General features: G+C 33.4%; 1 long non-coding RNA gene across 2 annotated transcripts; it reads left to right on the top strand.

Annotated features, from left to right (window-relative positions):
* The first annotated feature begins 803 nt into the window (after positions 1–803).
* On the top strand, positions 804–9,185 carry LOC101250498 (uncharacterized). Of its 2 annotated transcripts, XR_011220700.1 has the most exons (4): positions 804–940; positions 1,126–1,352; positions 2,295–2,414; positions 8,881–9,185. It is a non-coding gene; the product is annotated as an uncharacterized lncRNA (long non-coding RNA). The 2 variants fall into 2 exon arrangements; XR_011220699.1 differs by lacking the exon at positions 804–940 and having other exon boundaries at positions 941–1,352.
* The last annotated feature ends 9,101 nt before the right edge of the window (positions 9,186–18,286 follow it).

The following is an 18,286-nucleotide window of genomic DNA, read 5'->3' as shown; positions in this document are numbered from 1 at the left end:
TTGGGCATGAGTTAGTTACATTGTTGCTATGCCTTAGTTGACTACAAAACTAGCATTGTAAAGTTTCAATTTCCTAACAAGTCATTCTTAGAGTGGAAGGATAGTTCTATCGTGCCCAAGGTTTCACCTCATATCTTAAAAGGTCGGAAGGATGATTTATAACGTCTATCATGACCATCTAGTTTGGGTTAATGATTCTAATCTTGAAACCTTACCCCTTCAGTCATTTCCTCCTGGAGTGTGTGAGTTTCTAAAAGTGTCCCTTCTGACAAAGAGATAGACTTTCAGATAGATACTCTTTCTAATATGTATCTATCTCTATTTCTCCCTAGAGATGGCTCCAGCCTAATGGCGAAGCTAGGATTTTTAATAAGGGATTCAAAACCTGAATAAGTAAACACACAAACTAATCGAATGAGGTCAACATCTATTATATATACATAAAAATAATTTTAACCATGTATAAATAATAGTATTTTCTGTCAAAGGGGTTCAGATGAACCCACTAATAGTATATGTTGGCTTCGCCCCTGCTCCAACCGAGTTAAAAGAATTGAAATATGGTCTCCCATAGGGTGGCCTAGTCCTTTTTGCATGTAAGAGATATGGTTATCTCCAAGTGTGTATCAACTATTGTCAGTTGAATAAAGTCATCATTAAAAATAATTATTCCTTTCGTAGAATTAATGACTTGTTCGACCAGGTTTAAGGAGCCAGTTGTGTAAGAATTGATCCACATTTGGAAAGTCAAACCAAATATTTTCAATCTTGTAAAAATGTAAACTTAAAACAAACTAAATTAAACTCAAATGAAATAAACTTATTTTAATCCATTTGAATAAATTTTTAATTTGAAACTATTTTTACTATTCTTTTTAATTTTGGGCTTCGCCAATGCTATTCCACCTGCTACTTTAGGCAAAACATCCAACAGTCAAATGTAAGTTTTCTCTTTGAATTATAAATTTTATCAAAAATAGGGCCAACAATCTTCTAAATCCTTTAGTGTCCAAAAATTGCGATCTTTTCTTCCTGTTCTTACCCAATTTTTATCATCCCAATGTTTGGATTTTTATAGTAGTGGTTAAATTTCTAAGGTAAGATTGGTTATTTGGGATTTTGCAGAAATGGGTTCTTTTAAAGGTTTAAGAATGGTCTATAGAAATCTACTAAAAGTAGTGGAAAAACATATAGGGAAGGAAGAACACAAGGTTCATTTCACCGACTTCATAAGAGAGGAGTTCAAGAAGAACAGAAATCTTGAATACCCAAAAGACTCTTCTTTTATCCAACAAAGAATTAAGCTTGCCGAAAATTATACTTACCTTCTCAACAGTGTCCACCATCATAAGGTTAGTTTCACTTCTCTAGTTATTTACAATTTTCATTGCACTGTATTCTTTGAGTTGTAAATACTTTGTTTTGCTGCACTTGAGCCGTCCTTGAGGTAGGGGTAAGGTCCACTTGGATTACATTGGGTATGTTGTTGTTGTTGTTGCGTTGTACTAGCCACTTTTTGTTTAGAATGTAGATCAGATTATAATAATCCTAAACTGTGTGAAACAAGGGTGTAGGATTGAATCGTTTACATGTCTACGCTTTATATGGGTAAAGAATGTATCATAACATTTCATTGCTAACTATGTTATCCCATGACAATTAAAAGCTGCTGACATGAAGGTGATTATAAGACATTGTAATCCAGTTGGGTCATTTTGTAAGACAACCGTCCAGAACGTTAATATTTTATTAACAGGGATAGAGTTTTCTATGCATTAAAAATGCATATTTTTTTTCATATTCCTTTCTAGATTACTCATGGGCATAATCCTAACGCATGTCACGTACCAAACATTTTGGCTTTGAATTTGAAATGAATTGTGTTTTCTGATTAATGCTGCATATTCATTCACATCACTGAAGTTGGGGTTTTTTAACTGAGTTTATGCATATATTTTGGTTTTGTCCTTTATTAACTATTAGTTGACCATAAAGTTGAAACAAATTGAAGGGAGTTTTAGGGATATTTCACTTAGGGGGTTCGAAAATAAAAATATTAGTGCTTTGAATTTGAACTTGAAACCTCAAAGTAAATTTTAAACCATCTAAAACACAGACTCAACCTATAGTCTTGTGATTAGGGGATTCAATATCTGTATATATACACTAAAAACTTAAAAACACCTTGTATATACAGTGTAATGTTTTGCCGAGGGAGTTCGGGTGAACACCCTCGCCCCTGGGGATATTACTGTTGCTGTTTACAGATCATGTGGCTTTCTTTGTTTCTGCAGGACCTATTATTTTCTTACAACATTGCGGTTGATAGATCCAATGAGATGACAAAAGTGTTGGGTAAATCTGCTGCAAGTGTGGGTCTCCGCCTTCCTGATGTTTATCAGTCTTGAAAGCTGGTAGGTTTTCACTGTTTCCTTTTCCATATACTTGTCTATATGAAACTGGGGTAAATGATGGATTTATGCTATGAAGTTTGTATATACCTTTCTAAAGCATATCTGGGCTATGTTGAGGTTCATCCCTTGCTTTTTCTTTCTTAGAAAACGGTAGGTGGGGTGGGGTGGGGTGGATCTGGGATGATAAATCCAATACCTACTCAAGACTAATTTTAAGTCGGCATTATACATGTTATGTAGGATTAAAAAGAAAGGTGTTATTGAAATTGAGGTCTATTAGCCTACTCAATGTTTGTAGAATCATTGATAAGCTATTGACTGAAAGCTTAGAGGTAATCAACAAACTGATCTAGAAATCAAAATGCATTTATAAAAGGGAAGAACTTTGGGGACAATTAGATCAGGTGGATCACTACTTGCATTTCTACAGTTATCTTCTCCGTGTTGATAAATAGGTATTCAGAAGGATTCTTCAAATCACACAGGGTATTGGGGCAAGGAGATCCTTTATCTCGATATTTATTTGTTATGGTTATCAAAATTCTAAGTAAGATGTTCAAAATAGAAAAAAGATTCGGGTGGATCAGCGGTTTTAAGATCGAAGGAAATGGTGACAAAAAGGTGGTTGTCCGTCATTATTAATATGTTGTGACACATCGTTATCGTGTGAGGCAAAGAAGGAACAATTTCTTTATCTTAGTGGGATTTTATTAGCCTTTGAAGCAGTCATAGACCTGAAAATTAACCTTTCTAAGAGCAGCCTATTCAGTGTGGATGCTGCTAGCAATATTGAAGAGTTGGCTGATATCATGGGAAGTAAGATTGCAGAATTCCCTACTCTATATTTATCATACCTTATCAAAAAAGAAAGTTCTATGTATTCTTGACACACCTGAGAATGATCGTTGAAAGTTTTTTCTCCTACGTATCTAATCATCCTTTGTTGTCTCGCTTGCTCTCCTTTTGCTGCAAAAATCCAGATCTTGCAGTAAGTCGACGGCAACTGATTCAGTTGAAAAACACTTTCTTCATAAAGCACATTTATTGTGGTACACTAAGAAAATTGGTTGTAAGTTTCGCTTATCTCATATTCATACTTGTACCAGATTTCTCACATAATCAACCTTTATCTGAATTATCGGCACTAGCCCTTCATTTTTGAAACTGTCCTTTTAACCTAATTTATGGATTTAGCTTCTAATTGGAGTTCTATAACTCTTTCAAGTGGACATTTTTGGTGCTGATAGTAAACTGTTGGACTAGAAAACAACACAGTTATTTTGCTAAAACAAAAAAATGGATTGTTTACATTTCCTGTTTCCATCACACAATAAGACATGTTTGCTCCATTACTATAGTTTGGAATATGTGGTGGTGTATACGTGTTGGATATAACTTTTGCTGAGCATCAGCCTAATGCATCATAGAACAGGTCACTGATATTCTTCTAGAGACTAAAAGTTGAAGTTCAATGTTCTGCTTCATTCCCGATGGGAAATGTTCTTTTCAAGAAATATAATATTACTGCTCAGCTAACGGCCATATTATACTACTTGGACCACCTATCAGTGCCAAATATTTTGTTTGAGCAGCTTGATAAACACATTTTAGCAGAACACCTTCTAGAAGTTTTAAAACATTGAGGTCTTTGTGCCTTCTATCTGTCATTTTACCATCCTGTAGCCATGCCTTTATCTTCAAACATATAGGTTAACTTACTGCATTTTCTGCCAGTTCTCTATTCTGGTAATGATGGTTCAATTGACTGTGCTTAGCTTCAAAACCACATGAACGAGATTGCTTCCTCTCTAAGTAATAAAACATAAACTATCATTTGTATATTTAATTACAGTCATTCTTAACTGCCATACACAGGGATTGGTATTACATTGTTAAAACCAAAAAAATGAATTTTGCTGAATGAGCTAATACCTAATTTAACACTTGATTTTTTCCCGGGTGTGGCGATGGGGCAGCAGTGTAATACTCAAGACTTTAGACAAAAGAGTTTGACATTTACGGTGGGTCCCTAATTTTTCCTTGTGATTTGTTGAAAAAGACATTGTTTTCTGACAATTTTTAATAGCTTGGAGACAAGCTGCTGCTGCTATTGTTTTTTATAAACAAAATAATTTACATGATAGCATCTGTTGACTAAGGCAATGTTTCTTCTGTTGAGATTGTCCTGTGTCAGACCTATTCATTTAAAGCAATCCAGGTGAAGCAAGTGACCTTTGGAGGTGTTTTGATTTTCCAGACATACTTCCAAGGCCACTTGTCAAGCATATCATTTGAGAGCACATGATATTGTAGCTGCTGTCCTTGACTTCACAACTGGCATCTTTGGACCCCCCCCCCCCCCCCCCCCCGGGTACCATTTTGTCTTCTTTCAGTATTTCAATTGTGTGGTGTTCCAGAGTGGATATCAAAGTGAGGAGGTCATGGAGTTCCCAATCAAAAAGATTCCTTCTGAATAGAGGGGTCCAAGAGTTAGCCTTTGTATTGTTTGGCAGATTACTCTTTTAGTTGTTTGTTATCAGGAATAGTCCAGAGGCTTTAAAAGTATTTTGTTGCCAAGCCATCTATCCTTTAACTTGAAATCCATTGCCGACATTATAGGAGATATTCTCAAAGAAGTTTGCTTGGTGGTTACTAATGTGCTTCCTAATGCCATTTCTATGAGTTCATGAGCCTGCTTTAGAACATCAGTGATTGTGGGTTATAAAATTGGCATCAATTTTTGTTCTCCATAGTGCAATCTCCATAACCATTTCGCTAGAATCTCTTGTTGTATAGTCTCAAATTTCTGCTTCCAAGGCCCCTTTGTGATTTCGACTGAACGACTTTGACCTACTTTAACAATGAGAACTTGTGAGTCTGACTATAACCCTCCCATAAAAAATTCCTTCTTAATTTGTCTAGTTGCTTCAACACTGAACTAGTCAACTAGGGTTAGGGTACATGGATATGAAGTATGTGGGAATGCTATCAAGGATACTGTTGATTAGTGTGAGTTCTCTACCCATAGAAAGACTTCCCTGCATTGCAGAATATTAGTGTATCATCTGCATAAAGCAGATGTATGGCGGTGGTAGAACTAGTGGGGTTCCTTCTAACCTTAAAAACATGTATCCATGTAGTTCTTTAGCCCTATCCATCTGCTGGGTAAGACCCTCCCATAGCCAGTATGAGAGCAAAGGGAGATGGGTCACTCTGCCTGAGGCCTTTTTGTGGTGAAAAGAAGCAACAAGTCTTCTATTGATCAATATTTAATATTTGACTGTTGAGATGCAGAACTGGACTTCTTTGGCCATCTATCCATCTTCTTTAGCATGTTAATTAGAAAGGACCAGTTCAACTGATCAAATGTTTTCTCAATATCAAGTTTTAACAGAATGCTTGTTTCTCCCCTTCTGATTTTCCAATCCAGAACCTCCTTGACTCTTAGAGAGGTATCTATGATCTGTCTGCCCTTTATGAATACACTTTGTTGATCAGAAACCAGTTTGTTAACGAACCTTTTTGATTTTTCTGCCAACACCTTAGCTGCTATATCGTAAACACTTCTTATTAGGCTGGCAGGTCTGTAGTCCCTTCGCTCTATTGCACCCTTCTTTTTTGGGATGCGTACAATGAGAAAAGCATTGCAATATCTTACCATCTGACCATGTTGATGAAACTAATGTAAGGCTGCCATAATGTTTGACTTAGGGAACTCCCAGGATTTCTGAAAGAAAGGCAGTCTACCCATCTGGGCCAAGGGCCTTATAGAGGCACCAGACTTTAATATGGCTATAAATTCTGTTTTCTGAAAAGGGGATTCAAGCACCTCCCTTTCCTCTGGATTGAGTGAATTCAGCCTCTCAAAATTTGCATTGGGTCTCCAGGCTTCTCTTTCTTCGTAAAGATACTATAGTAATTTAGGATTTCATATTCAATTTGTTCCTTCTATTAGTCAAATTCCCCCCCACCCTAAGTCTGTCCATGCAATTTTTTCCTCTGTGAGCATTGGCTATTCTGTGGAAGTACTTTGTGATCTCCTTCCTTCAACCATAGACACCTAGACTTTTGCCTTCAAGATATCTCTTCTACTAAAGCAATATGCGTCAACTCAAGTTTCAAATTGAAAGATTTTAGCTTTCTTCTGAGGCTGGTGTCCTCTGATCTGCAGTTCGATCAAGTTTAGCTAGTTCATTAAGTGCCATGCTCCTCTTGGTCTCATTCTTGTGATAGACTTCATTGTTCCACTCGGTTATTCTTTTTGAGTAGTCTTATTTTCTGGATGTGAGTAAAGCTACGAGTGCCTCTGACTCTGTAAGATTGCCACCAATGCTTGACCAACTCCAAGAAAACTTTTGATTGAAGCCACATGTTTTCAAACTTGAAAGCCTCCAAATCCCTATTTGCAAGTACAATAGACTTATGATCTGAAACTACTCTGGCTAGTGCATACTGATGCACATCCTCGAATCGCTCCATTCAGGTGAGATCAAGTATCTATCAATATTTGAGGCTTGAGATTATCCTCTTGACTGTGCACCCTGGAGTGGAAAGGTCTATCAGATGAGGTCTAGGATTGTGTCTGAGAAGTCCTTTATTGCCTTGGATTTATCTTGTGCATAGGAGTCTCTCACTCTCATAGCTACAAACATTGAAATCACTACCAATTACCCAATGATCAGACCGTCCTAATAGCAGCCAATTCATTCCATAGGTCAGACCTTTTTGGACTATTATGGGAGCCATAAACAGCTGTGAATACCCATTTGCAGTTATCTGAAAGACTTTCACATCTACATGAAACTGAAAAGGATCCAGTTTTGCTGTCCAAACACTGCCAAGATCTTTTGTCTCACATGATAATGATACCCCCTCTACTGCCACAAGCTTTTGGGTCATCAAAAGAAATCCGTCTCTTCCCTCAAATCTTTCTTATCCATGAAATGCACCTGTCTTTAATTTTGATCTCTTGGAGACATAGAATATCCACTTTAATAAGCAAGAGAGATTCTAAAGTGCTTCTCTTGTTCTTGTCATTTAACCCCTGAACATTCCAGCTTAAATTTTTCACTTTCATTTCTATCGCGCTCTGTGGTGCCTGTCCCTGTTTCTCTGGTTACTATCTTGCTATAGTCTCTACGATAAATTCTACAGTTCCAATTCCCCTTTCGACTTCCCTCTCCTAGAGCTCGGGGGTGATTTCGCCATGCGACTGCATCTGTGATTTCCTTCTCTCCTCCATTCTTAAAATAATTCCCAGAATATTGAGTCAGAATAACGTTTATGTGGCTCTCCTTTCCCCTTTTCATTTATTAGTTTCCTTTCTCTTGTTTTTTCGGTTTTATTGTTTCTGGTCCAAATTCATATGAAGGAACTCTCTGCATGTATTCCTTTATGTCGAAAGTCATAAGCTCTAGCCATAGTAGTTCAACTTTGTTCACAAGAACTTAAATTATAGATGGTCAAAAAGTTTCCTTCTCATAACAGGTGAAGGCTAGAAAGTTCATATGTGCACAGAATTAAGTATCCAGGGAAATAATTTCACACTTGTTAATGTAGAGAGACATCATTTGACCAGAGAAACTGTCATACTAGCTTTCATCGTCTTGCACTAGGCAATAATTTATCCAATGCCTAGTCTAGAGTTGGCAAAAATGATACTTTCCACAACTGACATCCAACATGTCCAAGATCAGTAGATAACAATTAATTGATGAGAATTCCATTTTCTGATTGATACTGTTAATTTGCAATGATTCCAAATTCATATTGGATGTCTCATTTCCAGCAATGTTGTTGGGATCTGAAAATACTTTCTTTTTGAACCTCTTCAGGAATAGTTCAACCGCAGTGCTACAGTGACAAATTTAGTTTAGGAGCACAGATTGCTAGTTCGCTCTTTTGGATAGAATTTAATGTTTTGGAAGCTATGATGCTTGTAATCTTATGTTTCTACTACTCACAGCCTTTTGTTTATACTTGGTGGTTGTATTGGATGTTGAAGTGAAATTGAATAATCCAGATGGTTCATGGGGGTTTGAGTCTATGATATGATGTTACTGGACATTGTGGTGGTTCTTGTTCTGCAAAAAGTTCGATGTATCTTGGTTTGAATGAGGACCTGTTAAGCATCAATGCGTTACTAATAGCAGTGGATCACTGGAAATGCTAGTGATCCCAACTCTGTCAACTTATGTACTCATGTTAGTTTGAGGGGAGAAAATGTGTAGAAATTAACCTTACATATTTATTCATTTGTTACTTGTATTTCTATTCCAGTCCCTCTATACTTAGACATCTAATGATCCTTGAAAGAAATTCAACCAGGTCAGTATTCAGTAAGAATATATAACAAGCTTTTAAATCCTCCTATGATGCACATTTCTTGCATTCTGGGTAGAAAATTTTGTATTACGTCGTTTCCATTTATGTTGCACATTTTCTCAAACTCTTTTTTCGTTTGCAGCACATTTATGACGTCAAAGGTGGTTTCGGATAATTCCAGGAGACTGAAAACTGAAATTAGCCCTGGTAGCCTAGACAACAAGCATGGAGTTGGAAGCTCCCTTCCCTTTGGTGCTGAAAAACATGCCAAAAGCAAATGAATTTTTTGTTGGTAATTCTGATGTTACAGTGTTAAACTTTGGTTTTAAACTATTCCCTGGGAAAAATAAACTGTTCTAATGCTCTGAGTAGCTTATTATGTTCAAACTTCACATTGGGCTCCACAAACTTACCTTTATAATATCTTATGCGTGTGAATTGGCAAAATGAACCTATATTTTGGTGATATGCTCTATCTACTTATAGTTTAATTGATTGGGTGAGTGAGTTTTTAAACGGATGAAATACGGATTAAAAATTCATATTAAAATCATAAAATATTGGTATTAATGGATTAAATATGAGTTGGACAAATGAATTAGGATTCTAACTTTTATTCACTCAAAATTTTGCCAAAAATATTATTAATTTTCTTCCTTTTTTATGCTCTCTAATAATAATAAAATTAATTGTTCTTGTTTGTAATTGCAGAGGTGAAATCCATCATGTAAATTTCTTTCGTTGATTATAACTTTTTTTATTTGTTCAATTTTATACGAGTTAAAAAATAATAAGCGAATTGTATGTTTAGTACTATGTTTAGTATTGATATGGCTCCAACTACATTAAGCATGCTATACTTGAAAAATTGTAAAAACTCCCTTTTGACTCGTATGATAATATGCTACAAACTAAATAAAATATCTACATCGTTTTTAATCCAAAAGATACTACAATGAATTTTCTTTACATTGAATTCTAAAAGAGAGAATTATTGTTATTGAACCTATTTTTATGTAAAAAAAAAAAAGGAATTTCATGGTACAAGGGATAATTTTCTAATTTACAAAAATTCCTTTAATTAAATGTTACTAATACATTTCAACTAGAGTTGTCAATATGAGTTAGGTTCGTCAGGCCGGTCTAATTTAATCCGGAATTTAATAGGATTAGGCTATAATTTTTGAAGTCAATTTAATAAAAGAGTCTTTTAGCCCAACATGAATAAACCTGTTGATTTGTGGGGCTTGAGAATATCGGTATGGTCGGCCCGTGGGTCAATAAAATTAATTTAAAAATATAATATAATATTAAGATGTGATTATTGTAAAGAATGTCAAACTAATAATATAAAATAAATATAGTAGCTCCGTTTGATTTATTTGATTCCATAGCAAACTGTTTGTCAGTCCCTCTCTCCCTCATATTCTCGCTCGCCATTCTCCCTCATATTCTCGCTCACTTCTTTTGCTTGTCTCTCTTGCTTTATACAATAAAATTGTATAAATTGTGTTTTTAATTGTATAAAACGGGAGAAAATTTCGTCTTATACACATGCAAATACATATATTTCCGTCTTATACACTTATAATTATACAATAAAAGTACTTTCCTTCTCAAGTTCCTTTTGTCTTTCTCTCTTTCTCATTTTATACAAATTCGAGTTGTATATAATTTCTCTCTTTCTCATTTTATACAATTCGATTCAATTGTATATTTCCTGCCCAAGTCTCTTTTGTCTTTCTCCCTTTCTCGTTTTATACAAATTCAAATTGTATGCTATCGTCCTATACACTTATAATTATACAACTCATCTCATACACTTCGTTTAATACAATTCTCTGCCCAAATCTCTCTCTTTCTTGTTTTATGCACTTTATTTTAAACAATTCACTTCAATTGTATATGTATAGCGAATTATACATATATATGTTTACTATGAAGCGTAATTACACAAACTTTGTTATAGCATGTAAATATGAATTTTGATGTTTGATGTATATGAAAGTTGTCCAATGAAAATTTACAAATAAAGAAATAAGGAGAGTCCAAACTTAAAACAATTAATTTAATATTTTTATTTAGATATTTATACTTTTACTTGAAAAAAAACTTGATGATATTATAAAGATAATTTTATATGTGGATTTAATAAACAAGTAGTATCAATAAGATCATGTAATATTATTTTTTCGAATTCATGATAATATTTAAAAATTATAATTATAATTTAATTTAATAATCATAAAAAATAAATATTTTTTAAAAAAGTGGGCTGGTTCGCCAAGCCTGTAGCCACATACTTGTGGGTTGGACCAATCATTTTTTGATCCACACAAAAATAAGTCTAGCCACGCCTGACTCGTAAAATGTGAAATTCCGTTAGCCCGAATGGAGTGTGCTAGCACATATTGACAGCTATATTCCAACAATCCGAATACAAAGGAGCTAATACATTACTTCCACGATGTTATGCTTCAAAGGGAAAAATATATAAATTAATTTACAATCCCATAAATAATGCAATCATATCGTTGTCACTGCTAATCAATTCTTTACAAAGCGTAACAACTTTAGAACAATCAATTTCAAATTTCTTCTCTCAGATCATCCAAAATCCTTTTAAATTCTTCAAGAAAATCATTCAATATTCTTTCAATTTTAATTCAAAATTTTCGCAAAATTGGAGAAGATATATCATGATCTTGATTATACTAAGAAATTTATAAATTAATTTTTTTAGTTGAACAAAATCTCAAATCGTCCAAAAAAGCTTTAAGTTTTGATCTAAATTGGACCAAAATTTGAGCCCATACATCATGAATATTTCAATTTCTTAAAGGCATTTAGAAATTTGAGAAAGTAAGGTGAAGTACGAAAGATACAAAGTGATAAAATTGTTGCCAGACACAATATTTATTTTGTAATCTCAAATTATCCTACCAGATACATTAGAGAAGTAAAGATTGTCCTAACCTGTTTGATTTTAGATTGATACATTATGGTGTAATAGTTGTTTAAGTATTAGATACATGTAGTTATTTAAGTATTAGATGCATGTAGTTAATTTGTATGAATATACCGTTGCCAAAGAATGAGTAGTTAGCAGTAGTTTGTATAAACATAGCATGACCAATTTAATGTGTATCAGATGCATGTGATACAAGTTAGTCATTAATATATATGAGATAGATGTAGTTAAGCTAGTGAATCCACTAAGGGAAATGTTTATTAAGTTAAGCTAGTGGATCTAATACGGGCAAAGTATAGGACAGTCTAGAAGCATGATGTAAAGAAATTGTATCACCACTTAGGCTCATAGTGGTGGATGTCGGTTAGAGAAACTTCCAGCTAAACTCATCACTTTGTATATGAGTAAAGTTGAATTTTCTTATTGCATTTTATTTAACGAACTAAGTTGCTTTTACTGTTTTATAAAGCTTTTCATATATTACATATGTTTCATTGCTTTTTTCTAAGTTAAGTTTATTCATGAGTAGAGTAAAGTCAAGGTAAGTGTTTCTTTCAGAAACTTTTCAAGCCTATATTATGTTTAGCATATTAACCCGCATACTTATACATTCAATGTACTACATCATTTGGCCTACATCGTATTATGATGTAGACACAGGTAACTAGAATCGGTATTTCAGTGCACCGTTAATCCAGTGAGTAGTTCAGAGGCTGGCTTGTCCCGACATACACTTTAGTTGTTTTAGAGTGTTTGTAGACAGTTAGAGAATTAGTAGTTCAGTAGCCTTTATATTATCATTCATATGTTAAAAATTTGGGTTGCCATTTTTGCCATGTTGAATGTTTGACTTTTAAATATTTTAAGTTATACAATTAAGATGTTTGAGTAAGTTCATTTCGTCATTGTAATGGTGCTTAGAGTCTTCCTTTTGAGTCAGTAACCAGATCAAGGGTTCGCTTGAGACCAACAATGGTCTTTGAGTATTGTCCACGTCTAGGGTGCAGGCTCGAAACGTGACAAAACCTTTACATAGTAAAACAATAAACTTTACTTCAGACTTAAACTATGACTATTTAACGTAAATAAAGTTATCACTACTTACACACAATAATCAAGGTGTTGACATAAACTTCAATAGTCAAAATATTACGGTCTTGTGTTATCCCAATTTCATGAGTGTTGTCAAGAAGAAGCTCATTCTCATAGAAAGTGACCTACTTTCACACTCACATATGTAAAATCTATCAAAGGTGCTCCTATAATTTGACACCTCACTCATACGAGATATAAAATTTCATTAAGCATTCAAGACTCAGCCTCCACAAATCATTATAGGATAAATGCATTCATATTATAGGGATTGAATAAAATTTAGAATAATGCATTTCACAACAAGTCATCCTATGATTCGTTCTTCCCATTGAGCCTGGTTATAGAATCTCTAGACTCAGATTGAATTTCCTCAAATAAATTAGAATTTTTTTTAGCTTCAATTACATTCCTCTCGATGTGCTTCAAACTCTTTTTCTTGCAAAGACCTTAGTTCATGAATCTCCAAGATTATCACAAATAATTTTACCACAATTAATATTGATGGTATACCAATGATCAGTACGATCTCACAATACTATATTTTCTTCTCATGAGTTTGAATTTACCTTATAATAACAATTTTGCATCCAATCATTATATTCTTGCTATCTCAATTAATTAAAATTAGAAAAATTATTTTCTCAAATAAAGTGTTTGATATGGTAAAATCATTTCACTTTTTTACTAGTTAAAATTTAAATTGTTTACTTCAACCTCCATAGAAGAGTTAGCAAAAAATAATTTGCTTTTCTCATTCCAACAAAGAACACCAATTTTTTCTCATTTAGTTTGTTTGTACCTGAAAAGTACTTTAACTGCGAACACAACATCAAGTCAACTTGTTAATTAAATAGCTCATATATTTAATAGTCTAGTAAACTTTTTTTTTATTTGTCATAACTTTCTCACACAATTGAATCAAAAGGAGTTGCAAGACTCACACAATCAGTAAAATTGTATTATAATTTTTTTTTAGTATTATGTGACTTGACAAGAAAACTTTCATCGCATATTTATGATACTTTTTCACCCAAAATATATTTCATGTTAAATGACTACTCAACATAATTTTCATAATTAATTTATTACCCTCGTGTCAGAGCTAAAAATCATCCCATTATAGCCAAACAACATGTGATTTATTTCAAAGTGGATATATGCACTTGTAATGCCCTTTGTAGAGTATTTCCAAAGATAAAAAATTCATTTTTTTCACAATGATTTTTTTTTCTCATTTCATGAACCTTCACTATTTTAAGAATTTAAATAACATTTTTTCCCATGGAAAGTAGTACCACTTTATTCATGAAATATTAGGTAAAAGATTTTTTCTTTTACCTTTTCTCCGCTTGAATTGAGCAAGTACAAAATACTTTATCCTTACATCTCTTCTTTTTCATCTCTCGAAGAGAACAACATTTTGTGTAATTATGTTGAGATGTCTATCTGGATATCCATTTTTTTCAAACTGTAACAAAAAATGAATCTCTATTAAATTATGGGTGAAATATACACTAATACAATAAATTACAGTTAAAATAAAATGAATAGAACTGTATAAACAAATCTTTAGACTGAGCTGAATATATCGCTCTCTTTAATGATATTGAAGCCCACTACATCATAATCTACACAGATCCAGTAGTATATCTCTTGACTTGTACCCTCTACGATACAACCACCCAACAACATTGTACTACTCAAGCAACTATGTATTAGTGTGAAGAGTCCAAAGCTCCACATATAAAGCACTTTAATGTACAAATACTCTCTTTTGTATATATTGAATATAGTTGAAGACTTAGATATTTTTCTATGTCTCAACTCTCTCTTTCACTATTACACACTACAATATTACTTCACACTTCTCATATTTTTGAGATACTTCACAAATGAAGAAACACCACTATTTATTGGTGAAAAAGTCTTTCATAATGTGATAAACATTACATGAGTTACAAGAAACTAATAGTCATATATGTGAGTTACACGAAATTAATGACGATGAGAGTTACAAGAACTAACGGTCATATAAGGTACAAGAATCAATAGTAATATTTTGCAATAATTTATACCCCTACCTTATTCTCGCGTCCCAAGTATACACCCTGGACGTGACCGAAACTCAAAGACATTGTTGGTCCTCAAGTGAACCCTCATCCTGACTGACTATAAGCGGAAGACTAACTTAAGCATGCAAAAGCTTAAAACAGAATAAAATTCATGAAACTGAAATATAAAAATTTAACTCAAAAGAGAACTCTGAATAATATAATATGTTCAATTCTCCATAAAATAGGCAACTTAAGTCTTTAAAATATTTAATAAAATAAATTAATAATACACACTTCTCAACTATACTCACTATATCTATTAAGTCTCTAACTGTAAAAGATGGAGTCTGGACAAGACCCACAACATCCTAACTAAATTGAAAGTAAATGAAATCCTCTGAAATCAAAGAGGCTTACCATAGCTAACTCGAACTCTCGAATGTAGCAAGGAAGCTCCTGTTGATGATCATGAATGCATGTGTCTGCATTGTCAAAATATGCAGGTCATATGGCTTAGTACGTGGAATGTACGATGTAAGAAGAATTCTAAAGCATAACATAAGCTTGAATATGATAAAAATGAAAACATACTTACCTTTTTTCAACTTACTCAACTCAAGGAGTACTCAAAGACACAATAAACAACTAACTTACTCAACTCAGAAGTACACAAGGATAAGATACTCAACTCAGAGATTAGATACTCAACTTTAACGATATGATACTCGACTCAATGAAGCACATATCAACTCAAGATACTCAACTTAAAGTACTCAACTAGAAAAAATTCCAACTCCTTATGCTTAACTGAACTCATTTCAATATAAAGCAGTTTTAAAAAAGTGCAATATAAAGAACAACTGTTTAAAAATATGATGTCAACTCAAAATCATAATATCATAAAAGATGTACCATGTTCCCTCTCAAAGTCTACTTGTGCAATGCATGAATGAAGTCTCATGTCCCAATTCATACTAAGCAAAACCCTTGAGGAACCATGCAATTACTATTGTGGAGTTTCTCTAATTAACAACCATCACTATGAGCCAAAGTGGTGATACATCGTTTTGCTCACGCTGCCAGAAGTTTCCTATACTTTGCCGTCATATAGAATGCTTAACTTAGATACTTGAGTTAATATATACTCGCATCCCATATCGATGCTCAATACTACTCTCAAAAATATACTTAGCTCATACGTTTATAAAACAACTTCTTTCTTTACTTGAGATAATTACACAAAACTTATCTTGAAATTTATCTTTTAAAATCGATGTTACCTTTCTTATCAAATGTGAAAACATTTCAAAACTCTTTGGGAATACATAGTCCCCATATACTTCTTTGAAGAAATGACTTCAATCTATACTCTTTACTCAACGTGAACTTTAAGTCTTTATAACAAAGTGAAACCTTTGTGAAAGACTTTTTAAAACTTTATTCACTTTACTTTTACTTGTTCTTAAGTTCTAGATAGCACTCTTAACTTCTCTTGACATTAAACTTACTTTCCTTGAATTGGATTATGGATTCAAGATTCATGATTTCATATTTTTGGATTATTTCATGATGTTCAACTTTGGAGGGTTCATGTGAAATTATGAGCATGAACTCAAGGAATCAAATACACTTCTTATCTCAAGATTATTCGACTTATAGAGTTCATGTGGAATTATGGACATGAATTACTCAACTCAAGGAGTTCATAGGTAACATGTAATAGCCCCATGATAAGGAATATAATTTCAAAAGTAATAAGGAACTCAATATTTAAAGACTTAGAACTTTGAGATACTACTTCTCACAATGATACTCAATTTATGGAATTCATGCAGAAGTTATAGGCATAAACAACTAGATTCAAAAGTCAAAATATCAATAGGGAACTCATGTATAAAACCCTTTACATTCTCATACTTACTCAAATATTAGTTCAAATCGATAGTTTACCTTCAAAAGATTCACAACTGAACTTAAAAGCTTTCTTGAACTCTACTCTTAACTCTCTATTGAATGTGAATTATGAATTTAAGAGTTATGATTGATTATATGAAATATATATTTGATAGTGTAGAATCATGAATATATTATCCTCATTCTCATGCTCACCTTCTCGAGTCTTGAAACAAGTTACTAAAAGTTGTAGAAGAGTCCACAAAAAGATCCAAAGGGACTTTTTTAGAATGTTGGAAATAATTCTCAAAACATAACTCTTAACGATACCTTGAATTTAAATTATGAATTGAAGGTTATGATCATGTTCAGAATTATTTTAGATGTGTAGAAGTAGATTAGATTAGTTAAAATCAAAAAGGAGTGAAAGTGCACTTTAACAAACTCCAACTGAGGAACCGATGGGCAGGCGATCCTGGGGCTATGGGTGGCGTAGGGTGCCAGCCCCTGAAGTAAAAAGGAGGCTTTGAGGCACTCTGGTAATAGCATCACTCCAAACCCCAACCGAGAAAACGCAATGAGTTTCCTTGCTCATTTTCTCGATCACCCTATTTCGCCTAGAATCAAAAAGTTTCTTTCCCAATCACTTGGATTCGATTACCTAACTTAATTACACCCTAATATACTGGAAAAAAACTCCAGTTACTCAATTTCATCTCAATAAATCATCAAAACCCCAACACAAACAAGATTTAAAATGAACTTCAAGAACACCTATCAAGAACTCATCAAGATTTCTAATCTTTTAACTTCAGAGAATGAAATTTCGCTGAAAAATTATCTGATAGGTAGGTGTGTAGGTGAATCAATCCAACACTATAGAATCTTACATACCTCATATGGATCAAACCCATGGATAAAATCCACGACATCACACAAGAATTTGTATGAACGATTGATCCTCTCCTTTTTTTCTCCTCTTTTCTCCACTTTTCTCTTATTTTCTTTTCTTAAACTCTCAACTAAAACCCTAGGTTTATATTAGAATTATAAACTTAAAATAATAGGATTATACCCTTAAAATATCACTAAAAATTAATTAAATCTGATTGAGTTAGGAAAAGATAAAAAGACCCCTCGCTATTTTTGACTAACTTTCCTTAACTGGTCAGCAAAACTTCAAAAGACCATATGTCACTCATTCAAACTCGAAACTTGGATAACTCGATGGTTTTGAAAATATAATTAAAAGATCTTTCCTAAGGTATCTTTTAGCACTCTTAACTCATGTGTGATAGGATTTATGATCGTTCGAAGTTGACCCAAAACTCATACTTAGCTTAACTTTCCAAATTTCAGAGTTTTGTTGTTTCCAATTTAGTTCTTTTTAGAAATCAAGGTGATATATCTAGTCACCTGACCTTAATACTTAAGAAACTTTTAATTACTTGATAAAATCTCACCCATTAAGAAGAACGATTAGAGATTTAGCTCAAAATTTTCTGGGGTGTTCCAATATCCCCCTGGGATCATTC

The sequence above is a fragment of the Solanum lycopersicum genome, chromosome 4, assembly GCF_036512215.1.
Source record: "Solanum lycopersicum chromosome 4, SLM_r2.1".
NCBI classification, from domain to species: Eukaryota; Viridiplantae; Streptophyta; class Magnoliopsida; order Solanales; family Solanaceae; genus Solanum; species Solanum lycopersicum.
The sequence above is the reverse complement of the archived record's forward strand: the minus strand, read 5'-3'. Positions and strand labels throughout refer to the sequence as shown.